A 15,931-nucleotide genomic window follows, 5' to 3' on the forward strand; every position below is an offset into this window, starting at 1 on the left:
CGCCCTCAAGCCCCACCCCTTCGCGGGGGGGCACGTGACGCCAGCGCTGTGTGACGTCATCGGCGCGCGAGCGCGCCGTCTGGGTCGGAGGCTTCGGAGGAGAAGCAAGAGGGGACTTCGAGGGCGTAGTGACGGTATCCACCCGGTCATGATGTTATTACTGTGGTGAGGGTGAGTATGTCGTGAGGTCATAAGAGCACCCTACCCCAGGGGGAAAAAAAAGAGCAGGGGTGGCTCTCTCCTTCAGTCCCCGCGCTTGGGAGTTCGAGGCCGGCCAGCTCTACAGAGAATTCCAAGTCGGCCAGGTCTACATAGTGAGACCCTGCTTCAAAAACAAAAAACAAAAATAATAAAAACAAACAAAAAGCAAATCGTGAGAAGAAATCGCTAAGTACTCTTGAGTCTGAGACTGAATTCCAGAGCCCTGATGTTCAGATGCCATCGGCTTCCTTGGAATTTAATACAGTGTTAGGCACTGAGTATAGAATTAAAAAAAAAAGGTGTGTGTGTGTCCTGTGAGTGCAGTGCCCTCTGAGGCCTGAAGATGGCGTCCCACCCCCTGCTGACCCTTCTCTCCAGTCTCACAATTTTATCTTTTCAATTTTGGGGGTAGTGGTTCAAGTCAAGATTTATCTATGTAGCTTTGGAGGCTGTCCTGGAACTTGCTCTTGTAGACCAGGCTGGTCTCAAACTCACAGAGATCGGCCTGCCTCTGCCTAGGCATGATCTCACTGTAGCCCAGGCTGATAGACTCACAGCAGTCCTCCTATGGCACCCTCTGAAATGCTGGGATTGCAGACACAAACCACCGTGCCTAACTGAGTATACAGTTCTGAATAAAACAGGACACCACACCTGCACATAGCTGACAGGGGGCCCGAAACAGACGTAAGTATTACACACCTCAGGAACTCAAAAAACAGTGGTACCAAAATAAGAACATAGCAAGAAAGAACTTTTTTAGAGAGAATTTTAAGAGGTGACCTTCCAGAAGAAGGAGCAGCTGAGAGAAGTGTGTCTGGAGCATCGTAAACAAGGACATGTGGATGGCCCCTTTGACCATGCTGGGGGAAGATGCCCACACATCCAGGTGAACCAAGATGTCACAATTTAGGGTACACCTGCTCAGTCTCTAGCTATCTGGAGATGGAGGAATTAGGGAACTCATGAATCTGCTCTAGACTTCATCACAGTTCTAGTTAGAAGAAACCTGAGGCCCAGGCTAATCTCTACATGTGCATATGGAGACTGAGTCCCTGGAGTTCCCCACCCACAAGTCAAATAATTGGCAGGACTCCTGATTCACAGTCTGGCACCCATCACAGCCACATCATACTGAGTTGATGTCATCATAGTCATTGTCGTCATATATAACTGGCCCTGAGCACAGTCAGGCATTCAGTAGATGCTTATTGGATGACTGGTGGCCTTCATGTGTGAAGATGAGACTTGTGTGATGCCATAGTAGAACATGAGGTGTGAGCTGTCCATTTGGCTGGGCTCCACTGACCCAGGCTTCTAGCCCTTTGTGCTCAGGAGAGGCACACCAAGTTTGAAGAGATGTTTCGTTTTAACAGTAACTAGAAGGTTTTACTGACTTCAGAAAGGGAACTTTCAGTTTTCTTCCCTTTAAATTGTCATAATTAGTCAAGAAATAGGATCGGTGTATGGCAGGGAACACAATGAATTTGGGAAAAGAAGTAGGAAGCCGAGTTTATGATATTTTATCTTTCTCTTCTGGAAAAGATCACACCTGACTAGCTAGTACATTCAGGAGGTTTAAGATAGAACTTCTTCACAGTGCCCACGGAAGATGAGAGTAAGGCAACTCAGAGAAAAACAGCCCGTTTCAGTAAGCATAGACCACAAGCAAGCCGGGAAGCCAGAAGTGACAACATACATGCATAATTCCAGCACTTGGGAAGTGGAAGCAAGAAGATTGGGAGTTCAAAGTCAGACTGGGTTATATGAGACCCTTTCGGGGGGAGGGGAGGAGCCAGAGCAAGGTATACCAACCAGCTCTCAAATCACGACATGGAGTTTTATTATTAGTTTTGAATGCTTGGCCTAGCTCTAGCTAGCTCTTTTAACTTAAATTTAAATTAACCTGTTTCTCTTTATCTACCTGTTTTGTTTTTTTAAGATTTTATTTATTTATTATATATACAACATTCTGCTTCCATGTATATCTGCACACCAGAAGAGGGCACCAGATCTCATAACCGATGGTTGTGAGCCACCATGTGGTTTCTGGGAATTGAACCCAGATCCTCTGCAAGAATAGTCAGTGATCCCAACCGCTGAGCCATCTCTCCAGCCTTGTTTGTTTTTTTGAGACAGGGTTTCTCTGTAGCTTTGGAGCCTGTCCTGCAATCAGCTCTGTAGACCAGGATGGCCCCAATCTCACAGAGATCCTCCTGCCTCTGCTTCCAGAGTACTGGGATTAAAGGCATGCCCCGCCACCTCCCGGCCGTTCAGCTCTTTATGAGACCAATCAGGTGCCTTAGGTAGGCAAGGTGTAAAGAATGCAACACACCCTTACATCATTAAACACACATTCACATCATTAAACAAAAGCAGCATAAACAAATGTAGCACATTACATAGTTAAATATTCCACAGCATAAACAAATTTAATACATCTTTGCCCAGTTAAAATAATATTTCACAACAGCAAGGCAGCTTCTAAATGGCTCACCTGCACACAGTGACACCTCAAGGACTTCAAGTGAGGCTCACATTCCCAGCATTCCAGCTTTGCTCATCCTCAGCTCCTCACACCTGCTTCTTTGGCCTATTCAAGTCACATACCACTTCCTTTGTCAGAGAAAACCACAAACTCATCTTGTTTCTGGTGCTCTAAAAGTGTCTCACAGCTGTCAACAGGGCTGAGAGCCGCAGAGAAAACCATTGTCAGGGTTCTGGGAGCTGATACCAGGCTTGGCTGTGGGATGCACTGGCGAAGTCGCACGCTCTTTTCTTTGTTTGGGATGTATGGGGTTTATGTTTCTCTCTGCACCTACATCTCCTGTAATACTTGTGACTTAACCCAGGATTTTGCTCTGAGGAATCAAGGGCCACCTATGTATATAGCTGCCAGGGTGTCTTCTCAAAGGAAGCATTGTTGGGTAAGCCGGGAATTGTTAGGAAAGCATTCAGTTCTTGCAAAAAAAAGAAAAAAAATCTTCCTATAATTTGTTTTTGTTTGTTTCATTGGTTGGTTTTTTGTTTTTGGTTTTTGAGAGAAGGTTTCTCTGTGTAGCCCTGGCTGTCCTGGAACCTGCTCTGGAGACCAGGTGGCCTTGAAACTCCCTGAGATCCACCTGCCTCTGCCTCCCAAGTACTGGGATTAAAGGCGTGCACCACACACCTGGCCTATAATTTTAACGATAAAGTCTTCTAACCTTAGGTAGAATTCTTTCTCTTCAACGGTCACTGGTAAAATTATTCATAAATGATATCCAGTTTAAAGCCAGGTATGGTATCTCATGCCTGTAATCTCAGCATTTGGGAAACTGAAGCAGGAGGATTGCTGTGGGTTTTCAAGGCCTGGGCTATGTATATAGTAAATTCCAGACCAGCCTTGGCTATAGTATAAAACTTCATCTCAAAAGTAAAGAGAAAAGGTTTCTGGCTGGAGGAGATGGGAGACTATGTGTGACTGTGATAAGGTGTGCCTGGCTTAGGCTATGCAGTATGTAGGTGCTGGAGGAATTATTCCCCAAGGCATCAGATGTGGGAGCCGCACCCCTTTGAAGACTCAGCCTGACTCACTGCCATGCACTCACACCTAGATTACCAAAGTTACCTATGCACTAGTCATCCACAAGGATAAAAGTGTAGATACCATTTTTTGGCTTTGGAGAGTAAGAAGATTTAAATGACTATTTAAAGGTGATGTTATTTGGGTGTGCCATGAAAATAGAGGATTGTAAGATTGTTGAGAAGGTTGTTTTTAAGGTTTTGGGTTTTTTTGTTGTTGTTTTGTGTTTTTTGTTTGTTTGTTTTTTGGTTTTTTGAGACAGGATTTCTCTGTGGCTTTGGAGGCTGTCCTGGAGCTAGCTCTTGTAGACCAGGCTGGTCTTGAACTCACAGAGATCTGCTGGCCTCTACCTCCCAACTGCTGGGATTAAAGGTGTGTGCACCACTGCCCCAAAACAAGGTTTTGGTTTTTTGAGGCAAGATCTCTCTTTGCGACCCAAGCTGGCCTCAAACTCAGGGTGATTCTCCTGCATCAGCATCACAAATGCTGGGATTACCAAATATGTGCTACCATATTTACCTCATAGTTTATTTTGTTAAAGATTTTATTTTTAATTATGTGCTTATATGTGTGGGTCATGTGTATGTGAGTATACAAGAATGTAAGCCAGAAGAGGGTATCAGATCCCTTAGAACTAGAATTACAGGTAGTTATAAGCTGCCCAATGTGGGTGCTGGGAACTCAACTCAAGTACTCTGCTAGAGCAGTACTTAACTGCTGAGCCATCTCTCTAAAGTTGATTATTTTGATTTGAAGTTTGAGTCTTGGCTTTTAAATTCATGTACCAGGATATTACTAAGTTAAGAAAAAAAAAATCACAGAGTGAGTTGAAGCCTTGTATCATTTCAATTCCATTTCCTTTCTTCCTGTTTCCTTATTTTACCTGGTATGTATATGTCTATGTATATGTGAATGTAGGCACATCAATTTGAGGATCAATTCTTCTACCTTGTTTTGAGACAGTCGCTATTGCTCTTCCAGCTGCAGCATTTTACACTCCAGACCAGCTAGCCTGCTGGATTCCAGGGGTGGTTCCATTCTCCACCACCCACTTGCCTTGGATTGCTGGGGTTGCTGGTGTGCCCACTGCATTCAGGTGTCCAGGTTTGTTTGTTAATGTGGTTTCTGGTAAATCACAGTCAGATTGTCAGGCTCGCTGAGCAAATATTTTATCCACTAAGACATCTGGCCATTTCACTGGTCCTCTCCTTTCTCTTTCTACCTTCCTTCCTCTCTCCCTCCCTCCCCTCCCTCCCTCCTTCCTTCCCTCCCTCCTCCTTTCTTTTTACAGATTTCCCTACATAACCATGGCTAACCTGGACTTTATTATGTAGACCAGGCTGGCCTTAAACTTTTATGTATTCTATCTCCACTCCCAAGTGCTGGTATTAGAGGCCTGTGCCATGGTGCCATTTTAGCCACTCTAACCATCACTAAATGCTTAGTTTGTGAGGCATTGAGGACATTTACACTGCATGCCACCGTCACCACTGTAGAGCCCTTTATGCTGCAGAGCTGACTGCCCTGCCCCTTTGTCTCCACTCTGCCTCTCCCCAGCCTGGTGACCACATCCTGCATTCTATCTGTGTGCTTGGCAGGTTCAGTGCCTCATGCAAGCATGATCAAACAGTCTCTTTCTTCAGTTGCCTCCTACCAAGCCTTCAACTTCAGCTGTGTTATAGACCATATCAGAATTTCATTTTTTAAGTCTATGTTTTGTGTGTGTATGCTTGTGTACACATAATACATGTGTGCCAGGGTATGCTTGTGGAGGTCAAAGGACAACTTTAATGGGTGATTTCTTTTCTTCCACCTCATTGAATTCAGCAGGGCTCCTGTTGTGATTTCTGCTGCACTGTATGCTCCAGACTAACTAGTCCATGAGTTTCTGTCCTTCTCTCTTTAGGAGTGCTGGGATTAGAGATGCTTGTAACCATACCCAGCTTCTTATGTGGGTTCCAGTGATCAAATTTGGGTCATCAGGGTTACACAACTAGCATTTTTACCTGCTTAGCCATCTCCTTGCTCCCTCTGCCTTGTTTTGTTTTGTTTTGAGATGGGGTCTCATAGTCCAAATGGCCTTGAACTTGATACGTTGCCAAGAGTGACCTCGAACTTCTTGTCCTCTGGTGCCTCCATTTTCCAAGTGATAGGATTACAAGCATATACCACCATGCCTGGTTTTATGCAGTGCTGGGGTGGAACCTGGCTGGGGCTTTGTGCAGGCCAGGAAAGTGCCCAGATAACTAAGCTGTATCTCCTACCTGCAGCTCACAGATAAGTTGCATCTTGCTATACATTCATCTGTTATGGACATTTGGACAGTACTTTTGTTTGTTTTGCTTTGCTTTTTTAACAGAGAGAGAGGGGGGAGAAGGAAAGGGGGAGCACACTTTGTCTTTTGGGACAGGGTCTTATACTATAGCTCAGGCTGGAACTCACCAGATAGCCCAAAGTGGCTTTAAAATCCTGACCAGCCTTACAAGTGCCGGGATTACAGGTGTGAGCTACTACCAGCTGGTTTCCACTTTCTGACTCCTGTGAATAATTCTGCTGTGAACATGGACAGACACTTATCTCATTTATGTTTCTGCTTTCAGTTTCATTGTGTACATATGACCTTGATGTGGGTTGTAGAGTATTTGAACTTTCTGAGCAACTAGCATATTGCTCACTACAGCAGTCACACCCACCAGAAATGTGCAAATATACAAAAAATAGACTGGACATAGGTTCTGTGGGAGAGCATCTGCTTAGCATACACAAGATCTGGCTTCCATCCCTGGATAACAGCAACAATAATAAAAACAACCCCTCTGGGTCTTGGGAAGGGTGGTGATGAGAGTTACTTGCACTGGAACAGAACTTTGAAAGATGTGTATTCCTTCTGCTGTCACTACAGGTCAGAGCTGGCATTACAGGCGGCTGACACCTGTAATCCCAGATCAAAAGAAGCAGAGGCAGGAGGATTGGGAGTTTAAAAACATCCTCAATTATATAGGGAGTTTAAAGATAGCCTGGGCTTCATGAGACCCTGATACAGAGCAACAACAACAAAAAATACAACTCTATTACATATATGCCATGTATCAGAATAGATTTTTTTGTTTGTATTTTGTTATTTTGGAGATAGGGTTTCTCTGTGTAACAGCCCTGGCTGACCTGGAACTCTATTTATAGACCAGGCTGGCCTCGAATTTACAGAGATCCACCTGCCTCTGTTCGGTGGTAGTGGTTCATGCCTTTAATCCCAGCATTTAACTGCTGAGCCACCTCTCCAGCCCCCAAATTATTTTTTAGTGCTATACAGTATGCCTGTGTTCCAATGGCAACATTTTGGTTTTCTTTTGTCCATTTGATATGTTGCCATGAACACTAAACATCTGAAAGCATGCGTGTGACTACTAATTCCTAGAAATTGAATCAAATCACTTTTTTGCTTTTTGATTACATTTAATTATGTTGTGGGGATGGGGGGGTGTGTGTGCATGTATACACAGATGTAAAAGGAGTGGATTTCCTTCTTCGGGAATCCCAAAGACAGAGCTCAGGTCATCAAGCTTGGCAAGTGTCTTTACCCACTGAACTATCTCACTGGTCCCTGTTTTGGGGCTTTTTTGAGACAATGTCTTGCTAAGTAGCCTAGGCTGACTTTGAACTTTCGATTTTCCTGACTCAGCCTCCTGTGAGCTGAAATTACAGGCATGAGACCAAACCCTGACTGTCCTGAAACTCACTCTGTAGACCAGACTGTCCTAGAACTCACAGAGATCTGCCTGCCTCTGCTCGGATTAAAGGCGTGCCCCGCTCAGACTTTTTTTTTAAAAAAACTTTTTATGTTTGAGACAGTTTCACTAAGTTGCCCAAGGCTAACCTTTAACTTGTTATCCTCCTTGCTCAGCCTCCCGAATAAACGGGAATTATAGACCTGCACCACTGGGTCCAGCTTCCATTTCCCTTAGCAATACAGCAAGTTGTTTTCTTTCATTGTTTTTGTTTTGTTTCAAAGGGGCTTTCTTTCCTTGTTACTGTTTTAATTCCATGCCTGGTTTTTTCCCCCTTAAGTGGAGAGTCTTCTCAACAGAAGGTGTTAGTTCAGGCACTAAATCTGGAACACTCTAATCACTGTGAAGGTTTGCATGTCTCAGGCAGAAAAGGTGTGAGGATGTGAGCTTATTTCATGGTATCTCACAGCTCTTGTGGAGGTGGCTCTGCCAGTGTAGATCCTTCTAGGCCGTCTCACGATTCAGCTGCCCACACCCCCTTACCCTTCCAACCTGTCCTCAGTGTCCCCCTGTGATGCCATGGACATTCTGCCACACCCTTTCCCTGAAGTTTAGCATTGTGAAACCTTGTATGGAAAGCACTAGAAGCCCAGTGTCACAGCAAAGGGCTGTAATCCCACCACTCGGGGCTGAGGCAAGAAGACTGACTTTGAAGGCAGCCTGGGCTCCATACTGGGGTCACTGACTCAAAAACAAAACTAAGGCTGGCAAAATGGCTCAGGAAAAGTGCCTGATGTACATACTTGAAAACCTGAGTGTGATCTCCAAATCCCATTGTGGAAGAAGAGAACCAACTCCTGAAAGTTGCCCTCTTGCATTGGTGTGGGCACACGCCTCGCCCCCCCACACACAATTAAAATAAACCAGCCCACCAAACTCTGGTTTGAAGGACAGCCGGTTCATCGGAGGTGTGATAAGGAAGCACCTCTGCAAAGAATAGAGAAAAAATTGATTAATACAGCATCTGTATTGTTTCAGAGGCTCCTACAAAGCGATTCAGCGTTTTCACCACTGGAGGATGTGTATAGTTAAGAGCTGTGTGATGCCTGCTCCACTCCTTCCACCTCCACCTGTGAGCTCTCTCTCTCTCTCTCTCACACCTGTGAGCTCTCTCTCTCTCTCTCTCACCTGTGAGCTCTCTCTCTCTCTCTCTCTCACATCCCACCTCCACCTGTGAGCTCTCTCTCTCTCTCACCTGTGAGCTCTCTCTCTCTCTCTCACATCCCACCTCCACCTGTGAGCTCTCTCTCTCTCTCTCTCTCTCTCTCTCTCTCACCTGTGAGTCTCTCTCTCTCTCACCTGTGAGCTCTCTCTCTCTCTCTCTCTCACCTGTGAGTCTCTCTCTCTCTCTCTCACCTGTGAGCTCTCTCTCTCTCTCTCTCACCTGTGAGCTCTCTCTCTCTCTCTCACATCCCACCTCCACCTGTGAGCTCTCTCTCTCTCTCTCTCTCACCTGTGAGTCTCTCTCTCTCTCTCTCACCTGTGAGCTCTCTCTCTCTCTCTCTCTCTCACATCCCACCTCCACCTGTGAGCTCTCTCTCTCTCTCTCTCACCTGTGAGCTCTCTCTCTCTCTCTCTCACATCCCACCTCCACCTGTGAGCTCTCTCTCCCCCACCCACCATCTCATGAATCTTCACTGAGCAGCTCTAAAGCTGGGGATTGTTGAAAGACTGAGAACCATGCCTTGAACAAAACAGGCCCACCTCCATTCTAAACTTTACAAACCAGGGTGAGGAAATGTGTGATAGCAGCAACAGAGATGACTCAGAGCTAAAGAGCACTGGCTCCTCTTCCACAGGTTCAGTTCCCAGCACCCATGTCAGGCAGCTATAACTCCAGCTACTGGGAATCTGACACATCTAGCTCCTCAAGACACCTGTTCTTTGGCACATTCCACATGCACATACACAAACACACATGCATGCACAATTAATAATAAAAATCTCAAGGAAAGAAAGATCAAAGAGACAAGGTACAGAACCAAGAGCATTTCTGGGGCCAATGAGAATGACATGGTTGGTTGGTGCACACACACACACACACACACACACACACACACACACACACACACACACACCAAAGGGGGGATGGACACAGGCTGGGCAGGGTGGCACAGACTTTTAATCTCAACACTTAAGAAGCAGAAACGGGTTGATCTCTGGCTTCCTTGGTCTACATGGTGAGTTCTAGGCCGGCCAGGACTATGTAGAGAATATTTAGCTCTGATTGGCCTATGTAGACCAGGCTAGTCTAGAACTCATAGAGACCCAGCTACCACTGTTCCCGAGTTGCTGGAATTAAAGATATGCATTAGCATGCCCAGCCTGTGTGTGTGTGTGTGTGTGTGTGTGTGTGTGTGTGTGGTGGTGGTGGAGGTGGTGGTGGTGTGGTGGGTGTGGTGTGGTGGTGGTGGTGGTGGTGGTGGTGGTGTTTTGCTTTGTCATTTATGGCAATGCTCCTGTGTCAGGTTCCAGAGTGCTGAGATTATGTTCATGAGCCTTCTTCATTTTGCTTCTTGGACTCAGTGTTCCTATCTGGGAAGTGAGACAGCATCTTGGTTCTTTTACTGTAAAAATAAAGCATTCTTACAGGAAAACGTTTGATGCCCAGTCGGCCTCTAGCAGCCTGGTCTGATGTTATTCTTGACACTTAGTGAGGACACAATAGCTGTGAATGAAAACATGGGCTGTTTCTAATCTGCTTTTTCAGACCCTCTCAGCTGCAGTGGTGTTTTGACTGGTTTTTCTAAATTCAGAGTGTTCCTTTGGCTCAGTAGAGAAAGTGCCGGCACAGGTTGAGTGATTCCTCTTGCTGCAGGGGAAGGATTTGGAAGATCTGAGGCTGCAAGCAGGGCTGGTAGCAGCTGAGTAGCTGGGCAACATTCCTCCCTTGCCTGTCTATTTTAAACCCACAGATAGCCAGGGAGGCGGAGGCAGAACAACAAAGGCTGAACAGGGGGTGAAGGACATCTGGCAGGGAAAGCTGGTAGCAGGCTGACAGGCTTCCATGATGACGACTGGTTCCCACTGTGTGCAGCCTTCGGGAGAGAAGGGGCTTTGTGCCCCTGGATGCCCACATTAAAGGGGGGCAGAGGGAAGGCCCACATTCAAAGACCCTTCTGGCACTCATGCAATCATTGAGCAACACTGGCCTCATGGGATCTGGAGGGTGCCTTTCACAGATCTACATTGAGCTCTGAGTCATCAGCTTTCTTTTGCCCCATGCTGTCTGTCTGTCTGCCTTTTCCATCTGTCTGTCTGAAACTTGTAACAACTACAGAACAAAATTTCTCATGTAATCGCCAGCCTCTTATTCCCCACTCTTGTATTTTCTGAATTTTATTTGTTTTTGTGTACGAATGTTTTGTCTGGGTGTATGTAGATCCTTCTGGGAGCAAGTGCCCACAGAGGCCAGAAGAGGGCATCAGATCCCCAGGAAATGAATCGGACAGTTAAGAGCCACTGTGTAGGTGCTGGGAACCAAACCAGGGTCCTCTGGAAAGCAGATAGTACTCTTAAGGGCTAAGCCATCTCTCCAGCATCCCCTCCCCAGTGTGTTAATTTTAATAGGTTTCTAGTTCCTATAAACATTTTTAAGGGCCCAGGGTTGTAGCTCAGTTGGTAAAGTGCTTGCCTAACACGTACAGAACTCTGGATTCCAACCCTAACACTACATAAAACCGGGCATGATACCTGTAATCCCAGCCCTTCGTGATAGAAGCAGGAGTATCAACATCAGCTAGGCAGGGAGTTTGAGGACTGGGTGGGCTTTACACAGCCCTGTCTCAAAAAACAAACAGAAGCCAAGCTGGGTAACTTACTGCATGAAATATTTAAGTACAATCATCTTAGAGGTGTGCTTGAAATGTTTGGTCCTGTGCTTTGTGTGGCTGTCATGTCGTTGGTTCCCTTATGTGAGCACCTCGAATGTTATCTGTTTTCCATTAGTATAACAAAGTACCTGAAGCAGAGTCCTGAGGGAATCATGTGGCAAGAGACAGTGCAAATTCAAATTTCAAGCACTTGAAAAAAATGTGGCACCTATGGTTTCAGTGTGGCTTGAGTGCAGTATCAGGACTTCATGACTTCAGATGAGAGACACCGAGGATGGAAAGTTAATCAGCTAAGGTGTCAAGACAACCTGCCTCTAGGAAGTGGTTAGTTTAGGAAAAGCCATGAAAGTGGAATCCCCATGATTGAATCCTGATGAGACAGCTCCCAGGCAGCTCAGACTAGCCTTATATTTGCTATGAAGAAAAAGCCAGCTTTGAAATCCTGACCCCCTGCCTTCACCTTGCAAGTGCTGGGATTCCAGACATATGCCACCATGCCCATCTTGTATTTTGGCTGGCTTGGTACTAGCAGTGGACTCCATATGGACTCAAATTCAAAGCAATCATCCTGCTTTAAATTGTTGTGTGCCACCACACTTGACTCTTGACGTGTGTGTGTGTGTGTGTGTGTGTGTGTGTGTGTGTGAGAGAGAGAGAGAGAGAGAGAGAGAGAGAGAGAGAGAGAGAGAGAGAGAGATTTGTTGATCAAACCCAATGCTAGGCAAGTGGTATACTTCTGAGTTGCATCCCCAGTTTCCCTGGTGTGGGTGTTGTTGTGTTTCTGTCTCTGTTTTTCTTTTAAGACAGGAGGCAGCGCACACCTTTAGTTCTAGCACTTGAGAGGCAGAGGCAGGCAGATCTCTGTGCATTCAAGGCCAGCCTGGTCTACAAATCGAGTTCCAGAACAGGGCCTCAAGAGCAGGGTGGTGGTGTATGCCTTTAATCCCAGCACTCAAGAGGTAGAGGCAAATAGATCTCTGTGAGTTTGCGGCCAGTCTGGTCTACAGAGTGAGTTCCAAGACAGCCAAGGCTACAAAGAGAACTCCTGTCTTGAAACCCGCCTCCCCTCCCCAAAAAAGACAGGGTCTCACTCTGTGACTTTGGCTGGCCGAGAACTCCTATATAAACCAGAATGGCATGGAACACAGAACTCACTGCCTCCTGAGTGCTGGAATTAAAGGTGTGTGTCACCGCATTCAGCCCTCATTTGTTGTTTCGAGGAGTCTGGGAAACATTCTCCCTCTCAGCCCTCTGTCAGGGGGGTCACTTTGGTACATCCCTAGTTGTGTTTGAAGGCATCTTTGCTGTGCTCTCTACAAGGCTTAGCACTGGGGGCTGAGGGGGTGGAATGGCAATGCCTTATGAACAAACTGGCTGTGTTGAGAGATCCCAGGAGTCCTGAGTTCTCCGGCAGTCTCCAGCAAAGGAGATGTCCATGCTGTAACCTGAGTAAGTATACACAGAAACTGGCTAAAGTGGACTGAACAGAGGCAGAAGTGGTTCTAGGCAGAGGGAGAGTCTGGGTACAGACCCAGAAGGAGGACAGCATTAAGGGACAAGGCAGGCCATGTGCTGGAGGGTAGTGACTAACAGGGAAGTGACCGGACATGAGGCCACAGTGGGGCTGCCATGCCAGGGCATACAAGGCCCAGGAGGTTAGCCAAGCTCCAGGAGAAGTGAGGGGTGTGGATCAGGACTGGGAGGACCTGATTTTCAGCCCTGGGAATCTCATGACTCATAGTGGTGTGGGCTGTTCGGAGACTTTCTTCTGAGAGTACGGTATGAGAAGGGGAGGAGAGTAACTTCACAAGGAGAAGGCTGCACGTGCTTTTTTTTTCTTTTTTCTTTCTTTGTGACATGGTTTTGTGTACCCGTGGTTGGCCTCAAACTCATTGTGTAGTTGGGGATGACTTTGAATTTATGATCCTCCGGCCTTCGAGTGCTGGCATTTGTATGAACCTTTGATAAGACAGGATGGCTCTTCCTTCTAAAACCTGCCATCCCAGGCAAATCCAGAGAAAAACATCAGACAGGTCACAGGGAAGGACCCCTTCCAAAGCCCTAATGGGTGCGCCTCAAAACTCTGGGGCATCTGAAACAGTAAGTCTGAGGCTGGGTGTGGTCAAAGACCACATTCATAGCACCAAGGAAGGAAGAGTAGCCAGAGTTCATGGCCAGTGAAGACTAGAGTGAGACCCTGTCTCAGTTAAACAACATGCGTTCAGGAAGTAGCTCAGTTGGTACACTGCTTCCTGGTAAGCACACAGTCCTGGGTTAGAACCCCAGAACACATAAAACCAGGCGAGGTTGAGCATGCCCGTAATCTCAGCATTTAGGAGGTAGAGACAGGAGGATCAGGAGTTCAAGGTCATCCTTAGTTACATAGTGAGTTCAGTGCCACCCTGGGCTATATTGGATCCTGCCCACCCTGCCCCCCCCAAATAGTCCTAGAAACAGCAAAAAATTAGTGTAAGGAGATATAAGGACTAAATGTAGCGTGGTATCCTGGTGCTAGGACAACAGACAAAAATGGGGAAACCGAGGAATTCCAAAATCCAAACAAACTCTAGCCTTTACTCGATGTCTCGTTAATTGTAACAAATGTGTCACGTAAGATGTGAACTAAAATGTCTGTAAGATCTGAAGAACAGGAGCGGGGAGCTGGCTCAGTATGGAAGGTGCCTGCTGTGCAATCACAAGGACCCGGGTTCTGATCCCCAGCACCCTGGTGAGAGCTGGATGTGAGGCAGGCAGCCGTGGTTCTCGCCTTTAATCCCAGCACTCGGGAGGCAGAGGCAGAGCCAAGCAGATCTCTGTGAGTTCGGGAACAGCCTGGTCTACATAGTGAGTTCTAAGACAGCCATGGCTACACAGAGAAACCCTGCCTCAAAACAAAACAAAACAAAACCAAAAACAAAACAAAAAGCTGGATGTGGCAATATAGATCGGCAACCCTGGTGCTCAAGGGCTAAGGTAGGCAAAGCCTGTTGCTGGCCACCAAGCCTAGCCCAAAAAGTGATCTCTAGGTTTAGCTGGGGACCTGTCTCAAAATGTAAGCAGAGTGACAGTGAGACACTTGATGTCAACTTCTGGTCTACACACACACACACACACACACACACACACACACACACACACACACACACACTTGTGAAATAGGAAAGCAGGAGGTGCAGCTCAGAGATGGGATGCTGGTCCACCCAGGACTATAAAGGGGGAAGAGGGAGAGGAAAGGAACACAGGGTGGGTAGAGATGCTCTGAATTATCGTTACCATCTCTTCCATAAATCCAAACATGTTTATTTCTGAGAAATAAAGTCTAGAGACTGAGAAGATGGTTCAGTAGGTGGAAAGCTGACTGTGCAAACATGAGTAGTTTAGGTCCCCAACACTCTTACAACAGCCTGAAGCTGGAAACAGGAGGATCCTTGAGGCTTGCTGACCAGGTAGTTTACAGGAACTGGTGAGAGACACTGCCTCAAAGAATAAGGTGCAGTGCAAGTGAGAAGGCTCCTTCGCTAAGAGCACTTGTTTACTACCTGAACTCAATCCCAGATTTCACTGTAGAAAAAGACTTGAGAATTTTCACAGAATTGTCCTCAAAGAGGCGCAGGTGCGAGTGCAAACACACACACAAAATAAATAAATTTAAAAGATAATGACATGGAAGGGATCAAGGGAGACCACCCTAAGTTAATCTCTAGTCTATACCATGCACACACACGAACACGTCCATGTGTACACATACAAACAAGTGCATATACAACACACATATAAACAATAAATGAATAATATATTCTAGGGTGAAAAGATATCCAAAAGTCTGCTGTGGAGAGCAGGGCCCAAGGGTAAGATGGCCAATCCTCAGGTGAGACAGTGATCCAGATTTAGGTAGGGCAGAGGCCATGATGAAACAGGGTCCTCTCGGTAAGTGGGAATGATTGACAGTCAGCTCCTGCCTGAAGATGAATTCTGGGCCTTGAAGAAAGGGAGGAGTCCCATCAGATGCCTAGATTATTTTTGTCATGAGCAACTGCCACAGGACTCCATTACCTCAGGTGCACTTGCGTGGGAGGGAAACAGTTGAGGACAGAATCCCAAGAGGCTTCCTTTCCTCTGCATCGAGTGTGAGGGGGTGTGGAAATACCTGGAAGGAGCTAGCTGGGAGAGAAGGAAGGGTCAGTACCCTTCGTGGTTAGCGTGAAGCACCTGCTGAGAACACGGAGAACCCCCTCTGGAAGAGACCCAGCCTCTGCCTTTGAGAAATGTCTAGTATGCTAAAAGAGCAAGCAACATCCCAAGGAAGCAATAAAGGCTAAATGATATGAATACCAGCTAGAGTAAGAAAACAGGGAAGGCAGCTGCAGGAGGGGAGCTGGAGCATGCATTGTGGGTGTTCCCAGATCAGCCATCTCCCTGTTCTCCGAAGATGCAGCCCTCAGGGTGCTGTTGTCACCAGCAGGAAGCCAGGCTCCTGCTTAGAGAAAACTCTCCCTTGTTCTAGGCCTTGTCTAGAAAAACCAGATAACTGAGAATCAGAAGTTAGGGGA

General features: G+C 46.5%; 1 long non-coding RNA gene across 2 annotated transcripts in view; it reads left to right on the top strand.

The window, feature by feature from the left end:
• The first annotated feature begins 1 nt into the window (after window position 1).
• Window positions 2-15,931, top strand: part of LOC113835485 — a 35,373-nt gene continuing 19,443 nt past the window's right edge. The window contains exon 1 of one of the 2 annotated variants that reach the window (XR_003485059.2): window positions 2-171. This is a non-coding gene — a long non-coding RNA (uncharacterized LOC113835485). The remainder of the gene's footprint in view (window positions 172-15,931) is intronic. The other variant, XR_004769521.1, reaches the window with a different exon arrangement.

The sequence above is a fragment of the Cricetulus griseus genome, chromosome 4, assembly GCF_003668045.3.
Source record: "Cricetulus griseus strain 17A/GY chromosome 4, alternate assembly CriGri-PICRH-1.0, whole genome shotgun sequence".
Lineage (NCBI taxonomy): Eukaryota > Metazoa > Chordata > Mammalia > Rodentia > Cricetidae > Cricetulus > Cricetulus griseus.